Below are 27784 nucleotides of genomic sequence, written 5' to 3'. Positions count from 1 at the left end.
ATTCCAATTGAACATGAGGAAGAACTTCCTGACTGTGAGAGCCGTTCAGCAGTGGAACTCTCTGCCCCGGAGTGTGGTGGAGGCTCCTTCTTTGGAAGCTTTTAAATAGGGGCTGGATGGCCATCTGTCAGGGGTGATTTGAATGCAATATTCCTGCTTCTTGGCAGGATGGGGTTGGACTGGATGGGTCATGAGGTCTCTTCCAACTCTTTGATTCTATGATTCTATATATATTGTGGTCTAATCTCTATATCAGTGTTTCTCAACCTGGTGGTCGGGACCCCTGGGGGGGTCGCGAGAGGGTGCCCGAGGGGTCGCCGAAGACCATCAGAAAACACAGTATTTTCTCTTGGTCATCTGAGTTACACGTGGAAAGTTAGGTCCAATTCTATTGTTGGTAGGATTCAGAATGCTCTGTGTAGGTGAAGTATAAATCCCAGCAACTAAAACTCCCAAATACCAAGGTCTATTTCCCTCAAACTCCACTAGTTTTTACATTTGGACATATTGAGTATTTGTGCCAAATTTGGTCCTGATGCATCATTGTTTGAGTCCAAAGATGTAGATGAACTACAACTCCCAAACTCAAGATCCATGCCCACCAAACCCTGCTAGTGTTTTCTGATGGTCATGGGAGTCCTGTGTGCCAAGATTGGTTCAGTTCCATCATTGGTGGAGATCAGAATGCTCTTTGTTTGTAGATGTACAACTCTCAAATGATAAAACCAGTCCCTCCCCCCCAACCCCACTAGTATTCAAATTTGTGCATATTGGGTATTTGTGCCAAATTTGACCAATGAATGAAAATACATCCTGCATATCGGATATTTACATTATGATTCATAACAGTAGCAAAATTATATTTATGAAGTAATAATGAAAATAATTTTATGGTTGGATTAAGGGGTCGCGGCATTAGAAAGGTTGAGAACCACTGCTCTATATAATAAAAATGTAATGTAATGTTTAGTCCAATTTATGTCCTCCACTCAAAAAAACAACAACCCGGAAATGGACTTTATATAAATGGTTTATATATCTGTGGAATGGCTGGGGTGGGGCAAAGAGCTCTTCTCTGCTGGAGCTAGGTGTGAATGTTTCAACTGACCACCTTCATTAGCATTTGAAGGCCTGGCTGAGCCTGGGAAAATCTTTTGTTGAGAGGTGTTAAGATGTGCCTGGTTGTTTCCTCTCTGCTGTTTTGCTGTTGTAATTTTAGAGTTTTTTTAATACTGGTAGCCAGATTTTGTTCATTTTCATGGTCTCTTCCTTTCTGTTGAAATTCAAGAACCTAGTCCAATTTGTGTCCTCCACTCAAAAAAACCCGCAAAAAAACAACAACCAGGAAATGGACTTTAACCCCCCCCCCCCCCAAACAGTACGCATGCGCAAAAAGTCTGCTCTGTCCTGGCTCCCTCCAGCGCGAGGGGAAAGCGCGTGGCCACGCCCCCACCAACTGTCACAACGGCAAGAGAGGCAGAAAGGGAGGAGGAGGAGGAGGAGGAGGCCACACTCTCTCTCTCAGGCAGAGGAGCTCCACTCAGTCCTCTTCCTCCCTGGAGAGAGAGAGACAGAGAGAGAGAGAGAGAGAGAGAGAGGCAAGGCACCAAGTGAGGGAGGCAAGCAGTGCCCGGGCTTGGCTGGCTTTCTACAGGCGTCGCTGTGGAGAAGGGGCGGCCCAGCCACGCCTCTTGGGAGGCCAAGGGGGAAAGTCCACAGCAAAGAGGAACCACAGAGAAAACCCGTCGGTCCAGACTTTGGGATTGGGAGCCCCTTCCCCTTCTGTTTCCCCTCCTCTGCCTTGGCCTGACTGTTTCCCCTCCCTTCTCCTCAGGTTTGGACCTTCTCTCTCTTCCCCTCCCCACAACTGAACACTCCTCCCTCAGGCAGAGATGCAAAGGGGAGGGGGGGGGGAAACTCCAGAGCCAGGGCCGGAAAGAAGCCCCCCACCACATTGGCATCCTCCCAAGCAAAGTGGGCAAGGGACTCACCCAAAGGCCTGGCCTGCCTCCCTCCCTCTTCCCCCCTCTCCCTCTTCCCCTCCCTCTTCCTCTTCCTCTTCCCCTCCATCTCCCTCTTCCCCTCCCGCTCCCTCTTCCCCTCCCTCTTCCCCTTCCTCTCCCTCTTCCCCTCCCTCTCCCTCTTCCGCTCCCTCTTCCTCTCCCTCTCCATCTCCCTCTTCCCCTCCCTCTCCCTCTTCTCCTCCCTCTTCCCCTTCCTCTCCCTCTTCCCCCTCCCTCTTCCCCTCCCTCTCCCTCTTCCCCTCCCTCTCCCTCTTCCCCTCCCTCTTCCTCTTCCCCTCCATCCCCCTCTTCCCCTCCCTCTCCCTCTTCCCCTCCCTCTTCCTCTTCACCTCCATCTCCCTCTTCCCCTCCCTCTCCCTCTTCCCCTCCCTCTCTCTCTTCCTCTCCCTCTTCCTCTCCCTCTTCCCCTCCCTCTTCCACTCCCTCTTCCTCTCCCTCTTCCCTTCCCTCTCCCCCTCCCTCTTCCCCTCCCGCTCCCTCTTCCCCTCCCTCTTCCCCTTCCCCTCCTCTCCCTCTTCCCCTACCTCTCCCTCTTCCCCTCCCTCTCCCTCTTCCCTCCCTCTGCCTCTCCCCCTCCCTCTCCCTCTCCCCCTCCCTCTCCCTCTTCCCTTCCCTCTCCCTCTTCCCCTCCCTCACCCTCTTCCCCTCCCTCTTCCTCTCCCTCTCTCTCTTCCCCTCCCTCTCCCTCTTCCCCTCCCTCTCCCTCTTCCCCTCCCTCTTCCTCTCCCTCTCTCTCTTCCCCTCCCTCTCCCTCTTCCACTCCCTCTCCCTCTTCCTTTCTCTCTTCCCCTCCCTCTCCCTCTTCCCCTCCCTCTCCCTCTCCCCCTCCCTCTCCCTCTTCCCCTCCCTCTCCCTCTTCCTCTCCCTCTCCCCCTCCCTCTCCCTTTTCCCCTCCCTCTTCCCCTCCCTCTCCCTCTTCCCCTCCCTCTCTCTCTTCCCCTCTCTCTTCCTCTTCCTCTCCCTCTTCCCCTCCCTCTTCCTCTCCCTCTTCCCTTCCCTCTCCCTCTCCCTCTTCTCTCTCCCTCTTCCCCTCCCTCTCCCTCTTCTCCTCCTTCTCCCTCTTCCCCTCCCTCTCCCTCTTCCCCTCCCTCTCCCTCTTCCCCTCCCTCTCCCTCTTCCCCTTCACCTCCCTCTTCCTCTCCCTCTTCCCCTCCCTCTTCCCCTCCCTCTCCCTCTTCCCCTCCCTCTCTCTCTTCCCCTCCCTCTTCCTCTTCCCCTCCCTCTTCCTCTCCCTCTCCCTCTTCCTCTCTCTCTTCCTCTCTCTCTTCCCCTCCCTCTTCCCCTCCTTTTCTTCCCTCCCTCTCTTTGGGCAGATGCCCACAAGGCCTGCTTGGAAAACTCAGGAACCCCATCTGCCATCTGCTCTGGGTTTTAGTCCAAACTTTAAAGGAGCCATTCCAGACTGAACTCAGCCTTCCTCCTTCATCCCCTTGAAGAAAGAAAGAAAGAAAGAATAAAACAAGTGTCTGGACTAAATTCCAGGAAAGACCCCCCCCCCCCCCGGAGACCCCATTGGCCCACCAAGGAGTTTACAGTGCATTCTTTCCCAATACACACACTAGGCTTGGGCAATCCATGTTTCTAAATGGTTCTAAAGTACTTACAAAACTAAAGTTCTGGTGGTGAAAATTTCAGAACTCTAACAAAACTTTCAAAATGTAATTATTATTTCATTATTGGCGATTTTTATGACAGAACCAATTAGGAACTGCCATTTATAATGAAATTTTGAGAGTTTTGTTAGAGTTTTGAAATTTTCATCACCAGAACTTTAGTTTCCCTGCGTGGCTATGCTGTGAATGCGCACTAATGGTATCTCTCTGCGCATGCGCAGCTTAGCTCGGAATTCTACAGTTAAAAATTCAAAAGGACGGCGGTTGGCCCCGCGCACACTCCCCATGGTACTATAAATAGCCCGCGGAAGGCTAACCGCCTCAGTTCTCTTCTTCCGCGCTAGACGCAAACAGCTCGGTTTTGAAAGGAGATCTTTCTGCTTCTATTAAGGCTTTGGTCCGGGAGTTTTGTTAGAGAAAAATGTCTCAAACAAAGGGCTTCAAGCGGTGTACCGCCTGCCCTTCGAATATCCCGGATAATGACGCTCATACTTTATGCATTGCGTGTCTGGGTGAGGGGCATCTGGCGCAAAGCTGTGCCATTTGCCAGGCATTTACTCCCCAGACACGTAAAAATAGACAAATTAGACTGAAGGCGGCTCTTTACGAGCGTGCTCTTCTCCCTCCCAAAGAAGATCGCCAAAATGGCGACCAGACTCCGTCTGTGCAAGGCTTACCTTTAAAGTCCTTGAAGAAGTCCAAGAAGACGAAAAACGTCGAGCCAACGAAGCCATCTGCCCCTGTAGTTAAGAAAACTACTGGGCTCCCTAAAGGGGCAGCGTGGCTCGCTCAATTGGCCGAAAAGGAGAAGGAGTCCTCCTCAGTCGGGATGGAAGCCAGGCCCGAGCCGCTGCCAGCCCAGCCACGCCGCGAGCGTGCTTTGCAAGCAGAAGAGGAGGCGGCAGCGGCGAAGCCACGCCTCGCGCGTGCGCAGGAGACGTTGCAAAGAGCTGAAACAACGCCTCCGATGCCGATGCTCTCGGCACCGGGCCCGCCCCCTTCCCTTTCGGGCGAAAGGGAGGAGGAGCTGCGCGGGGCTTCCCCAGCCGGCCCATCGGCGTCGGCAGCAGCAGGGAATGCCCTGAATGATTCGACTCGGCGCCGCTCTCGCGCGCCTTCGCGCGCAGGCCATACAAGAAGTGCGCGCAGGGAGAGGTCATCTTCAAGTGACTCCGCTTCGACGTGTTCGGACTCTTCTTGTTCAGCAAGGAAGCGTCGACGCGCACGACTAGAGAGGGCTTTTTCTGTAGCTTCATCAAGATCTTCCCATTATAGAGGGCGAAGGGGGAGGTATGAGTACCCCCCCCCCCAAGCAGGGATCTACAGAGTGACTCCCAACGGAGGTATCGTGTACTTCGGGGAGGACAACCCGCCATCCCCCAGGGCCCAGAGACCCAGCAGGCAGTCTGCGCTAGTTAAGGAGACCAGCGCGCCAGATCATACTCTGATACCTGTGACTAAGGACTGGAGGCACCAGCCTAGGGACACACAACCTGTCCATATGGACGTGATGGAGCGCGCTCATGCAAGTGATTATAATATAGACAATCCTGCTGACTCAGATGCTTCGGAGGAGGCTGATGAGGTGTCAAGAGAGGAAAAGGACATGGAGCATCCTATTCCCCGATCTGATGATTACAATAAATTCATGCAGTTGATAGGGAGAATGATAACTGCCTTGGACATTGTCATTCCAAAGCCATCAGCTGCAGTAGATGACCCGATGTTTCCGTCGGAGGAGCAGGACAATCCATCGTCTGCAGTGCTACCAACGTTACCTTATCTGCTGAAGTTGACAAAGATCCCTGATATGCCCCCTTCTATTGTTCCTGCCATCCCTAGGAGGGTGGACATTCTTTATAAAGTTGATTTGTCAGCAGCCAAGTGGATAGCTCGCCCCTCAGCCCCCAATACCGTGGTGGCGGAGGCGGCAAGGTCTAAAAAACCTAAGAAGTTTACGGTCTCCCCGCCTGATAAGGAGGGCAAGAAAGTAGACTCCTTGGGGAAAAAGGTTCACATAGCGGCGGGATTGTTCACTAGAATTGCACACTACGTAACTTACCTTAGTGGTTACCAAAGTTTTTTATGGAACAAGATGGCTCCATATGTAGATAAGTTACCATTAGAAGAAAGACGGTTACCTCGGGCATTTGTGAATGAGGCTATACCCCTCTCAAAATTCCAGAAGGATATAGGGAAGCATATGGCGGAATCAGCCGGCAAATTATTAGCTACTGCAACGGCTATACGACGTCATGCTTGGCTCCGGGCCTCCTCGTTATCTGAGGACAGCCGTTCCTTGGCCGAGGACCTCCCAATGACAGAGGAGGGCCTGTTTGACCCCTCAACAGACGAGAAGATAAAACATTCCAGGGAGGTTCTACAGGCAGCCAAATATGATAATCCATGGCAGCCTGGATTTCAGCAGAGGCAGCGTTGGCAACAGCCAACAGGCACTTATCGTAAGGGTTACTTTGATGGTTATAAAAATAGTACTGGGTTTAAGTCTTCAAACAGTAAATTTCAACCCAATAGGAGACAGAACTACAATGCCAAGGCTAGATATCAGCCTTATAACAGCAAGGCTAGAACCGGAGGGAATCAGAAGCGTCGTCTTTGATGTTCCCTCTAGAATTGGGCTTCAAGAGAACTCACTTTTGTCTAGATCAGGAGTTCCGTTGTCCACGGCCCCGCCACAACCAGTTATGTTTTTTGACAGGCTAAGGCCGTATAGTCAAGTTTGGAGATCAATAACTACTGATAAGTGAGTTCTTCGTGTTATTAGTGAGGGTTATGCAATGGAGTTTGTAACCTTGCCCCCGTTGGGCAATTTAAAATCCACCCCGGAGTCTCCTCCCTTGCTGGAGGAAGTTTCTAAGTTGTTGGAGAAAGGGGCCATATCCCCGCTTCACCCTAGTGATATTCCAAGTTGTTTTTTCTCCAGATATTTTTTGATTAAAAAGAGGGGAGGGGGCCTGCGGCCTATTCTTGATTTAAGGGAAGTTAACAAGTTTATTTTTTCACAAAGGTTTCGCATGGTGTCTTTGTCATTGATTCTACCACTGCTTAATAAAAATGCCTGGTTCGCTACCATTGATTTAAAAGATGCTTATTTCCACATATCAATGGCAGAACACCACAGGAAATACCTTTCCTTCATGGTTGGCACGCGGGCTTTCTGTTTTAATGTTCTTCCTTTCGGCTTGACAACAGCCCCTAGGGTTTTTACGAAGTGTATGGCTGTTATTGCAGCCTACCTTCGAACTCAGGGTGTGACCATTTACCCATACATAGACGACTGGCTGTTGGTGGGTAATACTTGCGAGGGACTGAGAATACACATCAAAACCACGCTCTCTCTTCTCCAGTCCTTAGGTCTGGTTGTCAATGCAGAGAAATCACACCTGTTGCCGAGTCGCAGAATCCAGTTCATCGGAGCAGTGCTGGATTCAGAGCGCCAATGGGCCTTTTTGCCGGAGGACCGCTTTGCGGCTCTACAATCCCTAATAGTACAAGTCGTTCGGGCGACCCGTGTGTCGGTGAAGGAAGTGCAGACGTTGCTCGGCCATATGGCCTCGATGACTACCGTCACGCCGTATGCCAGGCTTCGTCTCAGGCCACTACAGGCTTGGTTTTTGTCGGCCCACAGAGTTGGGGTAGACAAGCCCTATACAAAATTGGACATGCCTTCTATAGTAAAGAAATCCCTCAATTGGTGGAAAGACCCTTCAAATGTTTTGACAGGCCACCCCTTCCAACTCCCAGAACCATCCAGGGTCATTACCACGGATTCCTCCATGCATGGTTGGGGGGCGCATTTCGAGGGACTCACAGCCCAAGGTGTATGGTCCCCCAAAGAAGCCGTGCACCACATCAATGTGCTAGAGCTTATGGCAGTAGAGAAGGCCCTAAAGTCTTTCGAGCAAGCAATGTTGGGTCAGGTGGTGCAGGTGGTAACGGACAACACCACAACTATGTATTACATAAACAAGCAGGGGGGTACCAGGTCACAACCACTGTTGGACCTGACATTGCACATTTGGGAGTGGTGTGTAGCCAGGGGCATCCACCTAGTGGCGGTTCACCTACCAGGGGAAGAGAATGTACTAGCAGATGTGCTCAGCAGGTCCCCCCTATCAACCCACGAATGGTCCCTCAATCGGGAGGAACTGGATCTAGTCTTCAATGCATGGGGAACACCAACAGTAGATCTCTTCGCGTCCAAGGAGAACGCGAAGTGTCCCCAATATTGTGCACGCAGGCGTCCAAATTACAATCAGGGATGTCTGGGGGACGCCTTTCTTCTGGGGTGGACAGGGGATTACCTATATGCATTTCCCCCGTTCCCCCTGTTACTCAAGGTAATCACGAAGCTGCGAAGAGACATGAGCAACTGCATTCTGATCGCGCCGTGGTGGCCTCGGCAACCATGGTTTGCGGCTCTTCTGGAGATGTCACAGGGAGTGTACAGACGCCTACCGACCAGAGCGGACCTCCTGACGACGCAGGGCGGCGATGTGCTCTACCCCGATGTCCACACACTGAAACTGACAGCTTGGAGGATACTGCTCAGGGTTTAGCCGACAAGCTGTCTGAGAAAGTTAGAGAAATTTTGAATGCAGCTCATAAACCATCCACCAGGCGCTCTTATACATACAAGGTGAAGCGCTTCCTAGAATTTATGAAATCGCGAGGGAAAGATCCAGTTACAGCACCAGTTACAGAGGTGTTGGAGTTCCTTGGTACTCTAATGGACTCAGGATATACTTTGTCATCAGTAAAGTGCTACCTTGCCGCGTTGTCGTGGCATAGGAGGAAGCAAGGCCAGCCATCTCTATTTTCAGACTATTATGTCAAGCTTTTCCTAAAGGGGATGGGGAACATGAGGCCAGCTGTAAACCCAGTAGCCCCATCGTGGTGTTTGGAATTAGTGCTGGAGTCTCTTCAGGGCCCTCCTTATGAACCATTGGCTACGTGCCAGATGTCGTTTTTGTCCTGGAAAGTCTCCTTCCTGGTTGCCATCACATCAGCAAGGCGGGTAAGCGAACTGTGTGCACTACGGGTGGACCCACCTTATCTCCGTATCCATAAAGATAAGGTGGTGCTCCGCACGGACATCTCGTTCCTGCCCAAGGTGACATCTAACTTCCACATGTCTCAGGAACTTGTGCTACCAGCCTTCTTCCAGGAACCTTCCACACCACTAGAGCGAAGACTCCATCTGCTAGATGTACGTAGAGCCATTGTATTTTACCTTGATCGGACAAAGGACATAAGGAAAACTTCGAGAATGTTCATAAAATATCGTCAAGATTCATTGGGTCTTCCCGTATCCTCACAACGTTTGTCGGCTTGGCTTGTATCAGTTATCAAGTTGGCATATCAGAGATCGGGACGGGAACTCCCGCTTGGAGTCAGAGGCCATTCGACGAGGGCACAATCCGCATCTGCGGCATTTATGAAGGGTGTACCATTGGAAGCAATCTGTCGTGCAGCCACGTGGTCTACACCGATGACTTTTGTGACACATTACAAGCTGGACTTGACATCGAAGAAGGATGCTTCCTTCGGTCGAGCTGTGCTTTTTTCTGCGGTGGCATGACGCCCACTGGCCACGGTGAGTAGCTTGCTAGTCTACTACCATTAGTGCGCATTCACAGCATAGCCACGCAGGGAAAATGAAAGGTTGCTTACCTGTAACCGTAGTTTCCCTAGTGGTATGCTGTGAATCCGCACGGCCCCGCCCATCCTCCCCGCAGTTTGTCATGCCTCCTCTTTGAGCAGTTTCTGCGGCCGAAGAGAACTGAGGCGGTTAGCCTTCCGCGGGCTATTTATAGTACCATGGGGAGTGTGCGCGGGGCCAACCGCCGTCCTTTTGAATTTTTAACTGTAGAATTCCGAGCTAAGCTGCGCATGCGCAGAGAGATACCATTAGTGCGGATTCACAGCATACCACTAGGGAAACTACGGTTACAGGTAAGCAACCTTTCATTTTTGTAAGTACTTTAGAACCATTTAGAACCATGGATTGCCCAAGCCTAACACACACACATATACATACACATGTATGTACAAACATACATACATAAATATACACATACATAACACATACACATGCATATACACATACATACACATATATGTACATCTACACATGCACATAGAAATATACACACACATATTTATTTATTTATATATTTATTGTCGTGTCAGGACAACCAGTCAAATTATATTACATTTCTAACAGAACAAAGCAAACAAACAGACAAAATACAAAATTTGTGAATTTGGTAGTTGATTAAATGTCCTCTGACCAGTATCTGGCCACTTGGAGGGCCTCCGCTGTTGCCGCAAGAAGGTCCTCCATTGTGCATGTGGCAGGGCTCAGGTTGCATTGCAGCAGGTGGTCAGTGGTTTGCTCTTCTCCACACTCGCATGTCGAGGATTCCACTTTGTGGCCCCATTTCTTGAGGTTGGCTCTGCATCTCGTGGTGCCAGAGCGCAGTCTGTTCAGCGCCTTCTAAGTCGCCCAGTCCTCTGTGTGCCCAGGGGGAAGTCTCTCATTTGGTATCACACACACACATATATATACACAAGCACACACATAAAGAGAAGAGCTCTTTGCCCCACCCTAGTCATTCCACAGATATATAAACCCATTTTCCTAATTCCAACAGACCTCACTACCTCTGAGGATGCTTGCCATAGATGCAGGCGAAACGTCAGGAAAAATGCCTCTAGAACATGGCCATATAGCCCGAAAAAACCCACAAGAACCTAAAGTTATTTATTATTTTACTCTGTTATTACTATTATTTTTATTTCATTTATTGTTTTCCTCTATTATTAGTATGATTACATTTGCATTAATTTACTCTATTATTATTTTATTACATTTATTTTACTCTTATTATTATTATTATTATTATTATTATTATTATTATTACATTTATTATTCTACTTTACATTTATTATTTTACTCTATTATTGGCATTATTACATTTGCATTATTTTACTCTATTATTTTATTACATTTATTTTACTCTATTATTATTACTATTATTATTACATTTATTATTTTACTTTATTGTTGTTATTACATTTATTATTTTACTTTTTTATTATTTTTGGAATGATACGTAAGCACATTGACACTGAAAAAAGTTAGAATAATGGTTTGATCAACGTTGGTCAGTCTTATTTTAAATTACAGTTTTATGTAAACATTGAAAAACATTTAACTTACTGTTTCGTCAATTAATGTAATTTTATTGGTATCTATATTTATTTTGTACTAGCTGTGCCTGGCCATGCGTTGCTGTGGCTTATTTTGGAGAAATGGGAAAGAAAAGAGGAAGAGGTGGTTTCTAAGCGATCAATACACAACTGAAGTGGCACAGTGTCAACCTAATATATGCCCCTTTTCAGTCTCCTCGAGGCCAAAGGGTTATATGGATGTGTGGAAGGGCCCTGGGTTACCTGAGTCCACACTGCCATATAACCCAGTTCAAAGATATTATTATTTTTATAGATGTATAGATATTATTATTATTATTATTATAGACACAGATATTATTAACGGCATATAGATATTATTATTATTATTATTATAGATGTATAGATATTACTGACATACAGGTAATATTATTACAGATGTATGGATATTATTATTACAGACCTATAGATATTATAGGCATGTAGTTATTATTATTATTATTATTATTATTATTGATATGATATATCTGTTATTATTACAGAGGTGGTGCAATGGGCTAAAACCCTTGTGGCGACAGGACTGAAGACCGACAGATCGCAGGCTTGAATCTGGGGAGAGTGGAGATGAGCTCCCTCTGTCAGCTCCAGCTCCCCAAATGGGTACATAAGAGAAGCCTCCCACAAGGATGGGAAAACATCAAAACATCCAGGCAATGTCCCCTGGGCAACGTCCTTGCAGACGGGCAATTCTCTCACACCAGAAGCGACTTGCAGTTTCTTAAATCACTGTGGACATGACTTTTTTTTTACAGAGGTATAGATATTTTTATTAGTATTGACATAGATTCTTATAGGCATATAGATATTATTATTATTGATATGATATTGCTATTACTATTACAGAGGTATAGATATTTTATTATTATAGGCATTAGGCTTGGGCAATCCATGGTTCTAAATGGTTCTAAAGTTCTTACAAAACTAAAGTTCTGGTGGTGAAAATTTCAGAACTCTAACAAAACTTTCAAAATTTAATTATTATTTCATTATTGGTGATTTTAATGACAGAACCAATTAGGAACTGCCATTTATTATGAAATTTTGAGAGTTTTGTTAGAGTTCTGAAATTTTCACCACCAGAACTTTAGTTTTGTAAGTACTTTAGAACCATTTAGAACCATGGATTGCCCAAGCCTAATAGGCATATAGGTATTATTGTTATAGATATATAGATATTATTGACAGACAGATCTTATTATAGACCCACAGATATTATTATAGGCACCTCGATATTATTATTACAGACATGCAGATATTATTATAGACATGCAGATATTATTGTTATAATAGAGGTGCCCCCTCTAGATATTATCATTACAGACATAGATATTATTATTAAAGACTGATAGATATTCTTATTGTAGATATTGTAGCCCAGGGTTGCTATAAAATAAGCTATTGAAAGGGATCCATGGGCCCTTTCCTTCCTTCTCTCTACTGGTTCGTTCTCTCTCTCTCTCTCTTTCTCTCTCTCTCTCTCGGCTGTTGGTTTTTCCCCCCTCGTACAGGAGGGCAGCGGGGCAAGGAGGGTGTTCTTTGAATGCATGCTTGGTATACGCATTTAGACTTGGGGGGGGGGGGTTAAGGACTTTCCAGTTTTTTTTTTTTTTGAGTGGAGAACATAAATTGGACTGTTGGGTGTCTTGTGTCCAAATTTGGTGTCAATTCCCCCAGTGGTTTTTGAGTTCTGATGGTAGCACAAACGAACATTACATTTTTATTTATATAGATGATTCTCTCTCACACACACACACAGATATAGTATCAAAGATTTGAAAGAGACCCTTAAAGAAGGACTATGATATGTTGCATATCCCAGAGTAGGCAAACCAGACACTCTCCACGTTATTGAGCTAAAATTTAGGGGTCTTTGCCAGGAGGCAGAGACCAATTAGACTCATCAAAGAGTTCTTTTTTCCCTGGCGAGACAGAGAAGCATCCCATATTTTTCCCTGATTTCCCAATGAAAAGTCTCACCAAGAAGAGCCATCGAAGTTTAATGCGATTCAGCTGAAACCCGATGCAAAGCTGCAATCATTCGCCAAGCTAAGCATGAGGGGAATATACCAATACAGTCATATTTATAGCAAATTCAAAGTTGTAGAGTTCAAAACTCCCCGCCCCGGCTTCCCTGTTGTTCCCTGCCATGATTGGGCGATGAGCTCCAGTGGTCCGTAGGAACCAATGGGGAGACCTCTGCCACCTGGTGGCGACAGCCAATCAGGAGAAATGGAGGCGGGATGAGGGAGCACAAAGGAATCTGGGAAAGGAGTCCTTAAACAAAGAAATGCCATGTGCTCTTGTGAGACAAAGGGTCAACGTGTGTCCTGATCCTTTCTGGCTGTGAGACAGGGGAACAATGATGGCAGCCTGAGGTAAATGCTAAGTAAACAAAAGCAGAGGGGAAAGTTTCCCCTTATCTTACAGAAACCTTTGTCAAACAATGCTTTACTCTAGTGGGCCATCTTCCGAGGCTAGAGATAAGAATCTCCTTCTTTTATCCATGCAAAGGTGTCTTTGGCGGGAGGTTTTAGTCTTTTGTTTCTGAAGGCCAGGGGGTTCCCTTACATATTTCTTTGGAGGGAGAAGGGGCAAATGGTCAGGAATGCAAGGAAGCATAAAAACCATACAGAAATTATACGCAGGGAAATCATATGCAGCTATCTTCCCATCCGGGACCCCAGAGAGAGATTAATAATACCAGTTATAAAAAGCAGACGATATCAGGACACAACATGAATTCATAAGTTGTCTTGAAGAAAGTTCATGGGTAGAGAGCGAGTCCTTGAAGAGAGTGAAGTCCAGGAATGTAGCAGAATTCAAAATGCCAGACAAAGGGAGTCTATGGAGTTCCACTGGGTCAAGACGCAAAGCCCTGCAGCGCTGGGATGGAAGCCAGTCCCATGGTCCTTGGAAAACTACAGCTCTCTCTCTCTCTCTCTCTCTCTCGAGAGAGAGGCAGAGACCCCAAGGTCTAGCCATTCCCAAAGTTTCATGTTTGTTTCATTGTTTGTTAAGGCCTTGACAAATTGACCAAGACTTAACCCCTATTGTGCAGTCTGGTACCTTTGTCCTTTGCAGAACTATAAGTCACCATCCCTTGTTGGGGGGGGGGGTCATGCTCGGCTTCATCCACATCAACACTGACAAACAACAAGAAATAGTGTTTACCCACAAGCATAAAGGAATTACATATATTAGAAACCAACACTTTCTCATTACATTATTTTCCACATCACCAGACTGGGCCACAGCAACGCGTGGCAGGGGACAGCTAGTATAAAAATATAATTCTTATATTTATTATTATATTGTATTACATTATAACATTATTATCTATATTATATGTGTATACAATATATTATATTATTAGCACAGCACAATATTAGTATTATGTATTACTATATTGTACTATACCACATATATAGCCCCCTGTGGCGCAGTAGGTTAATGCACCGATCTGCTGAACTTGCTGACTAAAAGGTCGGCAGTTCAAATCTGGGGAGTGGCGTGAGCTTCCTCTGTCAGCCCTAGCTTCTGCCCACCTAGCAATTTTAAAACATGCAAATGTAAGTAGATCAATAGGTACCGCTCTGACGGGAAGGTAAGGGCCCTCCATGCAGTCATGCCAATTGCCACACGACCTTGGAGGTGTCTATGGACAATGCTGGCTCTTCGGTTTAGAAATGGAGTTGAGCACCAACCCCCAGAGTCAGACACGACTGGACTTAATGTCAGGGGAAAACCTTTACCTTACTATACCACTATCTGTAATATTTATTTATTTATTTATTTTATCGTGTCATCCACAACCAGAACATTGTATTACATTTCTAACAGAACAAAACAAACAAACAGATAAAAAACAAAACAAAAAACCCACAAATTTTTGCAAGCTTGGTAGCTGATTAAATGTCCTTTGACCAGCATCTGGCCACTTGGAGTGCCTCTGGTGTTGCCGCAAGGAGGTCCTCCATCATGCATGTGGCAGGGCTCAGGTTGCATTGCAGCAGGTGGTCAGTGGTTTGCTCTTCTCCACACTCGCATGTTGTGGATTCCACTTTGTAGCCCCATTTCTTAAGATTGGCTCTGCATCTCGTGGTGCCAGAGCGCAGTCTGTTCAGCGCCTTCCAAGTCACCCAGTGTCATGATCTCTAGATCATGCCATACAACTGACACAAACCACATGGCCATGGGACATTGGGCCAAAAGGAAATGCAGGACAAACGGGGGCATGATGTCATGATCTCTAGATCATGCCATACAACTGATACAAACCACATGGCCATGGGACATTGGGCCAAAAGGAAATGCAGGACAAACGGGGCAGCCATAAAACTTAGCTGCCAAGGGTGAGGGGAGAACTGGGCTTTGATATGGGAGGGCTTTGATATGGTAATGGGACTAGGTGCCAAAGGTAAGGGAGGAAATGGGCCTTGAGATGGAAAGGCTTTGAAATGGTAAAGGCACCAGGATACCTGAGTGTATGATTTATGGTATGCTAGTTAGTACTATATAGGAGGCCTGTAGTTGAAGCTCTTGTATTCCGAACAATAAACGTGTTGATGTCTACTCCACTCGTGATTCTCTGCGTGATCCTTCATAGGAGATTCCTCCAGAGTCACACAGCGTGGAACTGAGACACTTGACAATATCACGCCCCCTCCCAAAGCAGTTCCCCCCCTATTGTTAGAGGGTTTCTGTGGGTATTGTGTGTGAAATCTTTTGATGAGGTCAGGTGCGTGTATGTCAGCTTTCTTTACCCACTCAGATTCACTGGGAGGAAAGTGTTTCCACCGGACGAAATATTGTAGAGTGTTTTTCCAGATCCTGGAATCTAGGATTTCCGCAACTTCGTAGTGTTGGTTGTTCCCTATCATGATGGGTGGGGGAGGAGGATTGACTGGGTGCCATTGGCTGCTCTCTGGAGCTGGCTTGAGCAAGCTGAAGTGAAATACTGGGTGAATCATTCTGTAGCTCTTTGGGAGCTCTAGTTCAGCAGTCACTTCATTGACCAACCTCTTCACCCCAAAGGGTCCAATGAACCTAACTGCCAATTTCTTGCTCGGCTGTCTAGTTTTTAAGTATTTGGTGGAGAGGTACACCTGTTGGCCTGGCTTGAGGTCCCACCCTGGCTTCCTGTGTTTGTCTGCTTGTTTTTTGTAAGCTGCCTTGGCCTCATCGAGTGCCTGAGTGATGACTGGCCATGCCTCTTTGATGCGTGCCATCCACTCTGTAAAGGGGATGGGGTCAGACTGGATTATCTCTGGGGTTGGCAAGGTGCGGAGATTTTGACCGTAAACTATCTCAAAAGGGGATTGCCCTGTGCTGGAATGCAGAGCGTTGTTATAAGCTACTTCTGCATAAGGCAACATTTTGGACCAATTATCCTGCTGGTAGTTTGTGTAGCATCTCAAGTATTGCTCCAGCACTTGGTTGATCCTCTCTGTTTGCCCATCAGTCTGGGGGTGGTACGCTGTGCTAAGGGCTTGCTTGGCCCCTAACTGGCGGAGGAACGCTTTCCAAAACCTGGAGACAAATACTGGGCCTCGATCTGTTATGACCTTGGAAGGGGCCCCATGGTGCTTGTAGCAATTTTCTATGTACATCTGTGCCAGTTGCTCTGCATTGGGCATACCTCTGCATGGAATAAAATGAGCTTGTTTAGAGAACAGGTCTACTACTACCCAAATCGTGGTTTTCCCATTGCTAGGAGGGAGATCTACAATGAAATCCATGCTGATATGTTCCCAGGGAGCTCTGGGGGTCTCCAATGGGCGCAGGAGACCTGATGGTTTGCCCCCACCACCCTTTGCTGTGGAACAGACTGGGCATTGGTGGACATATTCTTTCACATCCTTTCGCATGAATGGCCACCAATGCTTCCTCCTCAGCACATGCAGAGTTTTTACAAATCCAAAGTGTCCTGCTGTTTTGTGATCATGGTGATCTTGGAGGGCCTGCTTTCTTTGGTCCTCCGGGACATAAATTTTGTTGCCTTTCAGCCACACCCCATCCTGGTAACTCAATTCGTGATGGTGTTCCCTGAGCCACTGATCCCTAATCTCCCCGTCTGTGGGAGGCATGGCCTCCAGGTCCAGCCTCTCTTTGCCTGCCTGGCTTCTGGTGAGCACCCCCATGCCTAGTTGAGTGCGTGTAAAGATTGTCCCTATAGTGTCTTGTTTGCTTGCATTGTGCTGTGGCAGTCTAGATAAGCTGTCTGCTAAGAAATTCTCTTTCCCTGGAAGGTATTTCAGCTCAAAGTCAAATCTGGAGAAGAATTTGGCCCACCTCAATCGCTTTGGGGTCATTTTGCGTGGCGTTTGGAGTGCCTCCAGGTTCCTGTGGTCAGTGTACACTACAAATTTGTGAGGGGTCCCTTCCAAAAGGTGCCGCCAGGCTTCTAAAGCAAATTTGACGGCTGCTGCCTCCTTTTCCCAGATTGGCCAGTGTGTTTCCGTTGCATTGAATTTCCTTGAGAGATAACTACATGGGCGCAAGACGCCTTTGTCATCTTTCTGTAGTAATACTGCCCCCGTGGCCGCATCACTGGCATCCACTTGTATAACAAAAGGGTGTTGTGTGTCTGGGTGTTTCAGTATGGGCTCTGAGCTCATGAGGCATTTTAGCATTTCAAAAGCCTCTTGGGCTTCCTTGCTCCAAGGCAATTTGGTGCCTGGCTTGGGTTTACCTTCTGTTTGTTTTCCCCCTCCCTTCCTCTTTGTTTTGAGCATGTCAGCGAGGGGTAAGGCTATTTGGGCAAAGTTGGGAATGAATTGCCTGTAGAAGTTTGCAAATCCCAGGAAGCTTTGTAGCTGTCTCCTGGTTCTGGGGGGTTCCCACCCCACTATTGCCTCTACTTTGCTGGGATCCATCTCAATGCCCTGTGCTGAGATCCTGTACCCTAGGTAATCCAGTTTGTCCTGGTGGAAGGCACACTTTGGCAGTTTGACATATCGTTGGTTGGCAGCAATTTTTTGAGGACTTCCCTGACCAGCTGCACATGCGAGTGCAAGTCCTGTGTGTGTATGAGGACGTCATCGAGGTAACAGAGCACACCGTTGCCAAGGTGTTCCCTTAACACTTCATTGATGAGATTTTGGAACACTGCTGATCCATTTTTTAAACCAAAACTCATTACTTCAAATTCATATTTTCCTAATACAGTGTTTATTGCTGTTTTGTATTGATCCCCCTCTCTAATCCTCACCCTGTGGAAGGCTTCTTTCAAGTCCAATTTGGTGAAGATCTTGCCTGTGCTAAGTTGTGCTAGCATGTCCTTAATCAGGGGGAGGGGGTAGGCCTGAGTGGCACTAACGGCATTCAAATTTTTGTAATCAGTGACCAGCCGTAGTGAATGGTCCTTCTTTTCCCTGAAGAAGACTGGTGCGCCTAAGGGTGACATGGAGGGTCGAATGAAGCCCCTGGCCAAGTTCTTGTCTATGAATTCTTTCAGTGCGGCCCTCTCTTTGGGGGTCATGGGATACGTTCTCTGTTTAGGCATTGGGGCATTGGGCAAGATTTCTATGGCACAGTCTGTGTCTCGGTGAGGAGGCAGTTTGTCACTCTCCTTCTCATCAAAGACCTCTGCTAAGTCTGCATATTCTGGGGGGATTTGCGGGCTTTCTGGCTCTACCCTCTGTTCTGATGCCTGTGGGCTGCTGCCCCCCTCCTCCCCCAGTGCTTGAGGAGCTGCGAGCCCTCCCAGGCCTCCCCCCCCTGCTTGGGCGTGAGGGATTCCTGAGGCTGCAGTGATGTCTTCTGTTGCCTGTGTGCCCCCTCCCTCTCCCCCCGCTGGTGAAGGAGTGAGTGTGTAGCATCCCCTGGCAGCACTTCCCTGCTCTCTTGCCTTCAAATTTACCATAGGCTCGCCTTTGTCTCGCCCATGAGCTTCACAAGCAGGATCTGTGAAACATATTTTCCCCTCCCTCCATTTCACCATGGGGTTGTGAAGTTTCAGCCAATCTAGCCCCAGGACTAATGAAAATCTGGCCGTGGGAGCAATGATAAAAGAGATGGACTCCTGATGTTCTCCCACCCCCAGCAATACACATTTGGTTTTATATTTGCAAAGTCCCCCCTTCATCTCGCTCCCATCCATCTGCACAAAGGTTATTGGGGAGCGGAGTTTTACCTTGTCCAGTCCCATTCTAGTAGCTGTCTCAGGCTTTATTATGGATTTTGTGCACCCTGAGTCCAAGATAGCATTTACTGTCAAGTCTCTTCCAGTCCCCTCCTTGCACAACCGCACTCTCAGCCAGAAGGGAGAGTCGGTGCCACTCACCACTGTTTTGAAGCGCTGCTTCCTTGCTGGCTGGCTTGGAGAAAGGTCAATGTCAGTCTCTGCTGCTTTGGTGCGCCGCTTTCCCACTGCCTGGAAGTCGACGCGCATTACTCCAGGCAATCTTCGTTTCCCGAAAGCTCTCCGCTGTCTGATGAGTCGTCCTGGGGGGCTGCAAGGGTGGTCCCAGGCTGTTTCTGTTGCTTGGCTGCCAGTGCTGTGGCCTGGTTCCTTCTCCCCTGGTTCAGGTTCCCCTTCTGCTGGTTTTCTCCAGGTTTGTGCCCGGCAGGTTTCCTTCCGCTTCCTGGGCAGGAGCCGGCCAAATGCCCCTCACCACCACATCGTAGGCAAAGGCCCAGCTTCCACCTCCGTTCCTTTTCCCCCGGATCGAGCCTGTCTCTGCTCCTGGGAGGGGTGCTGTCCTTCTTCCCTGCGCTTCTGGCGAGCCAGGGTTGCTTTTGGCGGGCTCTTTTGATTTCTTCCTTCACCATCTCTGCCTTGCCGGCTGCATCCACCCATCCCATCAGGGTGTCTGGGCTGCCCCTGGCTAGCACCCACTCCAACAGGTCTGGTCTCAAGCCATCCTTGAACACTTGGATCCTGAAGGCCTCATTCCATTCAGGAAGCTGGGAGGCCAATCTCCTGAATTCCAAGGCAAAGTCCTGAATGGAGCGGGAGCCTTGCTTCAGGCTCATAAGCTTTGCCCTGGCTCTGTCTTTGCGGAGGGGGTCCTCAAAGCGCGACCTCAGGGCCAACATGAAGGCATCCAAGTGGTTCAGCTCCGGGGCGTTGATGTCATACAATGCCAGGAGCCATTCAGACGCTGCCCCTTGCAACTGGTCAGCCACATGTTGGACCTTGTCCGTCTCATCTGCAAAGGAGCCTGCCCACTTGGCCATGAAGGCAGCCACTCTCGTCAAAAAGAAGGGCAATTTCTCTGGGTCTCCATCAAAGGCAGCTCGGAGCTTCATCTCCCCTCTGTGCTGTGGCTGGGCCCGGCCCCCCTCTCCCTCACTCCTCTGCCGATGGGGGGAAGGGGCTGCTGCCGAGGGGCCGGGGGAGGTTACCTGCAGAAGGGAAGGAGCGGCTGCTGGAATGCTGGGGCTTGCATCCTGACCCCTCAGGCCGCTGTCTTGTCTCAAAAGCAAGGAATTGAGCAGTTCCTTTACTTGTGCTAATTCTTGCCTCATCTCCTGCATTCCTGGGCTCTCCGTCGATTGAGGAAGGCCATACTCCCAGCCAGTCCTTGGCCAGGCCCTGTGAAGGATCTCCGGCTGACTCGGAGTCACTCGCCAGCGGCTGGTCATGGTTGGAGCAGCTGCTGCTTGTGGAAGGGTGGGGGACCCTGCTAGCTCCCCTCCATCGGAGCTTGCTTCTTCCCCCGAGACGTCTGCCAGTTGGTTGCCAGCAGTGTCAAGCCCTCTCTCTTCTCCCTCCATGTTTTTGGTAGGTAGAAGCTAGAGAGAGTGAGGGATTCCGAACAAATTGTCAAGTGTCTCAGTTCCACGCTGTGTGACTCTGGAGGAATCTCCTATGAAGGATCACGCAGAGAATCACGAGTGGAGTAGACATCAACACGTTTATTGTTCGGAATACAAGAGCTTCAACTACAGGCCTCCTATATAGTACTAACTAGCATACCATAAATCATACACTCAGGTATCCTGGTGCCTTTACCATTTCAAAGCCTTTCCATCTCAAGGCCCATTTCCTCCCTTACCTTTGGCACCTAATCCCATTACCATATCAAAGCCCTCCCATATCAAAGCCCAGTTCTCCCCTCACCCTTGGCAGCTAAGTTTTATGGCTGCCCCGTTTGTCCTGCATTTCCTTTTGGCCCAATGTCCCATGGCCATGTGGTTTGTGTCAGTTGTATGGCATGATCTAGAGATCATGACATCACGCCCCCGTTTGTCCTGCATTTCCTTTTGGCCCAATGTCCCATGGCCATGTGGTTTGTGTCAGTTGTATGGCATGATCTAGAGATCATGACACCCAGTCTTCTGTGTGCCCAGGGGGGAGTCTCTCATCTGGTATCACCCATGGATTGAGGTGCTGGGTTTGAGCCTGCCACTTTTGAACTCTCGCTTGCTGAGGTGTTCCAGCGAGTGTCTCTGTAGATCTAAGAAAACTATTTCTTGATTTAAGTCGTTGACGTGCTGGCTGATACCCAAACAAGGGATGAGCTGGAGATGTCTATTTATATACACTATAAAACTCTCTCTCTCTCTCTCTCTCTCTCTCTCTCTCTCTCTCTCTCTCTCTATATATATATATATAATGTAATGTTCGTTTGTGCTACCACCAGAACTCAAAAACCACTGGGGGAATTGACACCAAATTTGGACACAAGACACATAACAACCCAATGTATGTCCTCCACTCAAAAAAATTGATTTTGTCATTTGGGAATTGTCGTTGCTGGGATTTATAGTTTACCTACAATCAAACAGCATTCTGAACTCCACCAATGATGGAATTGGGCCAAACTTAGCATACAGGGCTCCCATGACCAACAGAAAAAACTGGAAGGGTTTGGTGGGCATTGACCTTGAGTTTGGGAGTTGTAGTTCACCTACATCCAGAGAGCACTGTGGACTCAAACAATGACGGATCTGGACCAAACATGGCACAAATATTCCATATGCCCAAATATGAACACAGATGGAGTTTAAGGGAAATAGACCTTGACATTTGGGAGTTGTAGTTGCTGGGATTTATAGTTCGCCTACAATCAAAGAACATTCTGAACTCCACCAATGATGGAATTGAACCAAACATGGCACACAGGACTCCCATGACCAACTGAAAATACTAGATATGTTTGGTGGGCATTGACCTTGAGTTCAGGAGTTGTAGTTCACCTACATCCAGAGAGCACTGTGGACTCAAACAATGATGGATCTGGACCAAACTTGACACAAATATTTCATATGCCCAAATATGAACACAGATGGAGTTTGGAGGAAATAGACCTTGACATTTGGGAGTTGTAGTTACTGGGATGTATAGTTCACCACAATTAAAGAGCATTCTGAAACCCACAAACGACAGAAATTGGGCAAACTTCCCACACAGAACCCCCATGACCAACAGAAAATACTTAAGGCCATCCAGTCCAACTCTCTTCACCAGGGCAAGAAAATGTAATCAGAGCCCTCCTGACAAAGACCCATCCAGTCATAAATATAGATAGATATGATTCTCTCTCTCTCACACACACAGATATAGTATCATAGATTTGAAAGAGACCCTTAAAGAAGGACTATGATATGTTGCATATTCCAGAGTAGGCAAACCAGACACTCTCCACATCAACACTGACAAAGAAACAACAAGAAATACTGTTTACTCACAAGCATAAAGGAATTACTTATATTAGAAACCAACACTTTCTCATTACTTTGTTTTCCAGATCACCAGACTGGGCCACAGCAACGCCTGGCAGGCGATGGCTAGTAATAATGTGGGTGTCAACAGGGCCGACTTTAACACAGTAGAAACACAATATTTGGAGGGTTTTTTTCAACCCCTCGGTCTCCCCCCCCCCCCAAAGGAATGGGAAAGACTCACCTGGACCGACACCAATGCAGTGATCTCCATACCACGGACCAACGCAGTGGCCTCCACACCACGGACCAACGCTGTGGCCTCCACACCACGGACCAATGCATGGCAGGGGACAGCTAGTATATATAGAGATGCACCAAAGCATACCTTTCTCCCGATGGAAGCGTGGCTGAGTTTGGGAGGGGACGGCTGTTGAGGATTCTAGATGGAGCTCTCCTTGGGTTCTTCCAAGTCCTCGTCTTCCTTCTCCTCCCATCCTTCCTCTGGAATTTATCTTCTTCTACTAATTCCAGCTCCTCGAGGTCTTCATCCTCCTCGGCTCCCTCCTCTTCTTCCTCGTGCTCCTCTTCCTCCTCCACCTCCCAGCCTTCCTCCAGTTCTTCTGGTATTTCTTCCTCCTTCATGACATCCAGTTCCTCAAGGTCTTCCTGTTCATCTATTTCCTCCTCTTCCTCCTCAACTCCTTCCTCCTCCTCCTCTTCCTCCTCCTCCTCCTCTACTACCTCATCCGCTTATCTTCTCTCTCCATTTTCACTTGTCCTTACTCCTCCTTTTTCACCTCCTCCTCCACTTCCTCCTCCTCTTTCTCCTTCTCTTCCTCCTCCTCTTGGTGGTGGTTCTCAAGGATGGGGAAGATCTTCCTGCTCCACATCCTCCTTGGCCTTGGTGGTTCTTGGAGGCACAGCTGTTTTCCTACGACCACCAAGTCTTCCGATGGATTCGGGAATGGTGCCATTTGGTTCCGTCTCCAGAAATGGAACCGCCCTCGCGGCATGACTGTAAAGAAAACGACAAGAAGAGAGTTAGCAAGGGTATACAGATATTCTATGAAGGAAAAGAAAGAACTTTACAACATTCTTGTAGACGCAGATGTTTGCCTATGACCACCAGTTGCGTCGAGTCTTGCAATGTATTGGGAAACGGTGCTACTAGGTTCTGGCTCCAGAAATGAAGAGGCACAGCTTTCCCGAGCACTACCAAGGGTCTCGAGTCTGGGACTGAGGTTGGCGCCACCTTGTTGTTCCTCCTCCATGGTCTCCTAGGCCTCGGTGGCTCTTCAGGACCAAATTTTCCCAAGAACCACCAAATCCGGGGCTACTCGGTTCCGGCTCCAGAACCGGAGCCTCCCTTGAGGCATGAGTGTAAAGAAAACGACAAGAAGAGAGTTAGCAAGGGTATATATATATTCTATGAAGGAAAACAAAGAACTTTACAATTTTGTGAAATTTCCTCCATAAGAACACACTCCACACTACACACCAACGCAATGGCCTCCACACAATGCACCAACCTCCACACCACACAGCAATGCAACGGCCTCCACACCAAACACCAACGCAACGGCCTCCACACCAACACCAACGCAACGGCCTCCACACCAAACACCAACACAACAGCCTCCACACTACACTGTCAAGGGAAACCTTGACCTTCCATCATGGATTTATGAGGTCTCCCTCCTCCCCCCCCCCCCCACAAGAAATGGGAGAGACTCACCTCGACACTAACACAAAGGCACCAGAAACAGCTCGACACTAACACAAAGGCACCAGAAACAGCAAACGGAAGAACACAAATTTCACACCACCACCTTTCCTATCACCAGACAGGAAAGTGAGGTTCCAGAAGGATCGGCCTTCAGTCAGAAGCGCATCACAAGAGTCTCCCTAGGAAAGAGAATGCGTGGATGTGGCCGCTTTCTGATTGGCTGCCACTTTCACAGGCACGGGTGACGGACTTGGACCAAAATTGGCACGCATAACCCCCACGACCCCCTTTATGTCCTGGTGAGGTTTGGGGGAGAAAGGACAAAGGATGATGGGATTTGTAGTACCTTCAAACCCTTCAGTTCCCACAAAACACTGTGGCCCCCAACAAAGACCAATAAGTCCAAACTTGGCACACATCACCCCCCTGATCCCCTTTATGTCCTGGTGACATCGTGTATTAATCATCATCATCATAATAAAAACCAATAATTAGTTTTGAAAAATTCTAATTGTATTCTGAAATAATAGTATATCTATATCTATATCTATATCTATATCTATATCTATATCTATATATATAATAAAGAAGAGTGTTTGTATCGGACAGAGGAATTGTGGAGGGCGGAAGGGCGGTGTATGTGCCAGCGTTCTGATTGGCCAGCCTGAAAGTTCCAACATTCGGATTGGCTGCCGCAGTGGTGCTATTTGCATATGGTCTCTGATTGGCCAGCTTCAATAGGAGCCCCTGGTGGAGAAAACAGTTCATGGCAGAAACGGGGACATGAGAAGGAAATTTGCATATGGTCTCTGATTGGCCAGCTTCAATAGGAGCCCCTGGTGGAGAAAACAGTGAATGGCAGAAATGGGGACATGAGAAGGAAATTTGCATATGGTCTCTGATTGGCTAGCCTCAAATCCAACATTCCGAGATGAGAAAGAGAGGAAAGGAAAGGCCGGGGGCTGGGTCAGAACACTCCCAATACAGACTGAAATAGGCACACAGAGCCCCCATCACCCACTCTATATCCTACTGCAGTTTGGAGGAGTATGAACCATGGATGATGGGACTTGCAGTACCACCACTCACATTCTGAGACCGCTGTTAACCTTATCCAATGACTGATCAGGACCAAACTTCGCACATAGACCTCTCATGACCCACTTTACGTCCTGGTGTGGTTTGGCCGGGGATGGACCGTGGATTATGGGACTTGCAGTACCATTGCTCAATTCTTCAGACCACTGCAACCCTCATCCAATTACCGATAAATACCAAACTTGGCACACTGAGTCTCTATGACGCACTCTACATCCAGGTGCAGTTTGAAGGAGGATGCACCATGGACGATGGGACTTGCAAAACCTGCACTCCCTTCCTAAGACCATTATAACTGCCAACAATGATGGATCAGGACCACAATTTACACAGAGAGCCCACATAACTCACTCTACATCCTGGTGCGGTTTGGAAGAATTTGACAATGGATGATGGGACTTGCAGTCACTTCACTCACTTCCTGAGACCACTGAGACCCTCGCCAATGACTCATCAAGACTAAACTTGGCACATGGAGCTTCAATGACCCACTCTACATCCTGGAGCACATTGGAGGACGACAGACCATGGATGATGGGACTTCAAGTACCTCCACTACCCAAGACTGCTGCAAAACTCATCAAATGACCGATCAAGACCAACGTTGGCACACAGAGCCCCCATGACCCACTCTACATCCTGCTGCAGTTTTGGAGAAGGGTGGACCATGGATGATGGAACTTCCAGTACCTTCACTCACATTCTGAGACCTCTGCAAACCTCATCCAATGACGGATCAAGACCAAACTTGGCACATAGACCTCTCATGACCCACTTTACGTCCTGGTGTTGTTTGGAAAAATTTGGAGATGGATGATGGGACTTGCAGTACCTTTGCTCATTTCCTGAGACCACTGAGACCCTCGCCAATGACTCATCAAGACTAAACTTGCCACATGCAGCTCCAATGACCCACTCTACATCCTGCTGCAGTTTGGAGGAGGACAGACCATGGATGATGGGACTTCAAGTACCTCCACTCCCTTCCGAAGATTGCTGCAACCCTCTTCTAATGACCAATCATACCACACTTGGCACACAGAGCCCCCATGATCCACTCTACATCCTGCTGCAGTGTGAAAGGGGATGGACTTTGGATGATGGGACTTGCAGTACCTTCACTCACTTAGTGACACCTCTGCCACCCTCATCTAATGACTGATAAAGACCAAACTTGGCACACAGAGCCCCCATGACCCACTCTATATCCTGCTGCTGTTTGTAGGAGGATGGCCCATGGATGATGGGACTTCAAGTACCTTCACTCACTTCCTGAAAATAATGCTGCCATTATCCAAAGACCAATAAAGACCAAACTTGGCATACAGAACCGCCATTACCCACTTTCTCTAATAACCCGGGCAACGCCGGGTCCCCAAGCTAGTATATAATAAAGAAGAGTGTTTGTATCGGACAGAGGAATTGTGGAGGGCGGAAGGGCGGTGTATGTGCCAGCGTTCTGATTGGCCAGCCTGAAAGTTCCAACATTCGGATTGGCTGCCGCAGTGGTGCTATTTGCATATGGTCTCTGATTGGCCAGCTTCAATAGGAGCCCCTGGTGGAGAAAACAGTTCATGGCAGAAACGGGGACATGAGAAGGAAATTTGCATATGGTCTCTGATTGGCCAGCTTCAATAGGAGCCCCTGGTGGAGAAAACAGTGAATGGCAGAAATGGGGACATGAGAAGGAAATTTGCATATGGTCTCTGATTGGCTAGCCTCAAATCCAACATTCCGAGATGAGAAAGAGAGGAAAGGAAAGGCCGGGGGCTGGGTCAGAACACTCCCAATACAGACTGAAATAGGCACACAGAGCCCCCATCACCCACTCTATATCCTACTGCAGTTTGGAGGAGTATGAACCATGGATGATGGGACTTGCAGTACCACCACTCACATTCTGAGACCGCTGTTAACCTTATCCAATGACTGATCAGGACCAAACTTCGCACATAGACCTCTCATGACCCACTTTACGTCCTGGTGTGGTTTGGCCGGGGATGGACCGTGGATTATGGGACTTGCAGTACCATTGCTCAATTCTTCAGACCACTGCAACCCTCATCCAATTACCGATAAATACCAAACTTGGCACACTGAGTCTCTATGACGCACTCTACATCCAGGTGCAGTTTGAAGGAGGATGCACCATGGACGATGGGACTTGCAAAACCTGCACTCCCTTCCTAAGACCATTATAACTGCCAACAATGATGGATCAGGACCACAATTTACACAGAGAGCCCACATAACTCACTCTACATCCTGGTGCGGTTTGGAAGAATTTGACAATGGATGATGGGACTTGCAGTCACTTCACTCACTTCCTGAGACCACTGAGACCCTCGCCAATGACTCATCAAGACTAAACTTGGCACATGGAGCTTCAATGACCCACTCTACATCCTGGAGCACATTGGAGGACGACAGACCAT

At 48.0% G+C, this 27784-nt stretch overlaps 1 long non-coding RNA gene across 1 annotated transcript; it reads left to right on the top strand.

The window, feature by feature from the left end:
• The first annotated feature begins 1495 nt into the window (after positions 1 to 1495).
• Positions 1496 to 24766, top strand: LOC137097602 (uncharacterized). Its single transcript, XR_010910294.1, has 3 exons — positions 1496 to 1834; positions 11395 to 11666; positions 22609 to 24766. It is a non-coding gene; the product is annotated as an uncharacterized lncRNA (long non-coding RNA).
• Positions 24767 to 27784: the final 3018 nt, after the last annotated feature.

The sequence above is a fragment of the Anolis sagrei genome, chromosome 9 (assembly GCF_037176765.1).
Source record: "Anolis sagrei isolate rAnoSag1 chromosome 9, rAnoSag1.mat, whole genome shotgun sequence".
In the NCBI taxonomy this organism is placed as follows: Eukaryota; Metazoa; Chordata; class Lepidosauria; order Squamata; family Dactyloidae; genus Anolis; species Anolis sagrei.
Note: the sequence above shows the minus strand (reverse complement) of the source record. Positions and strands in the feature narration are given on the sequence as shown.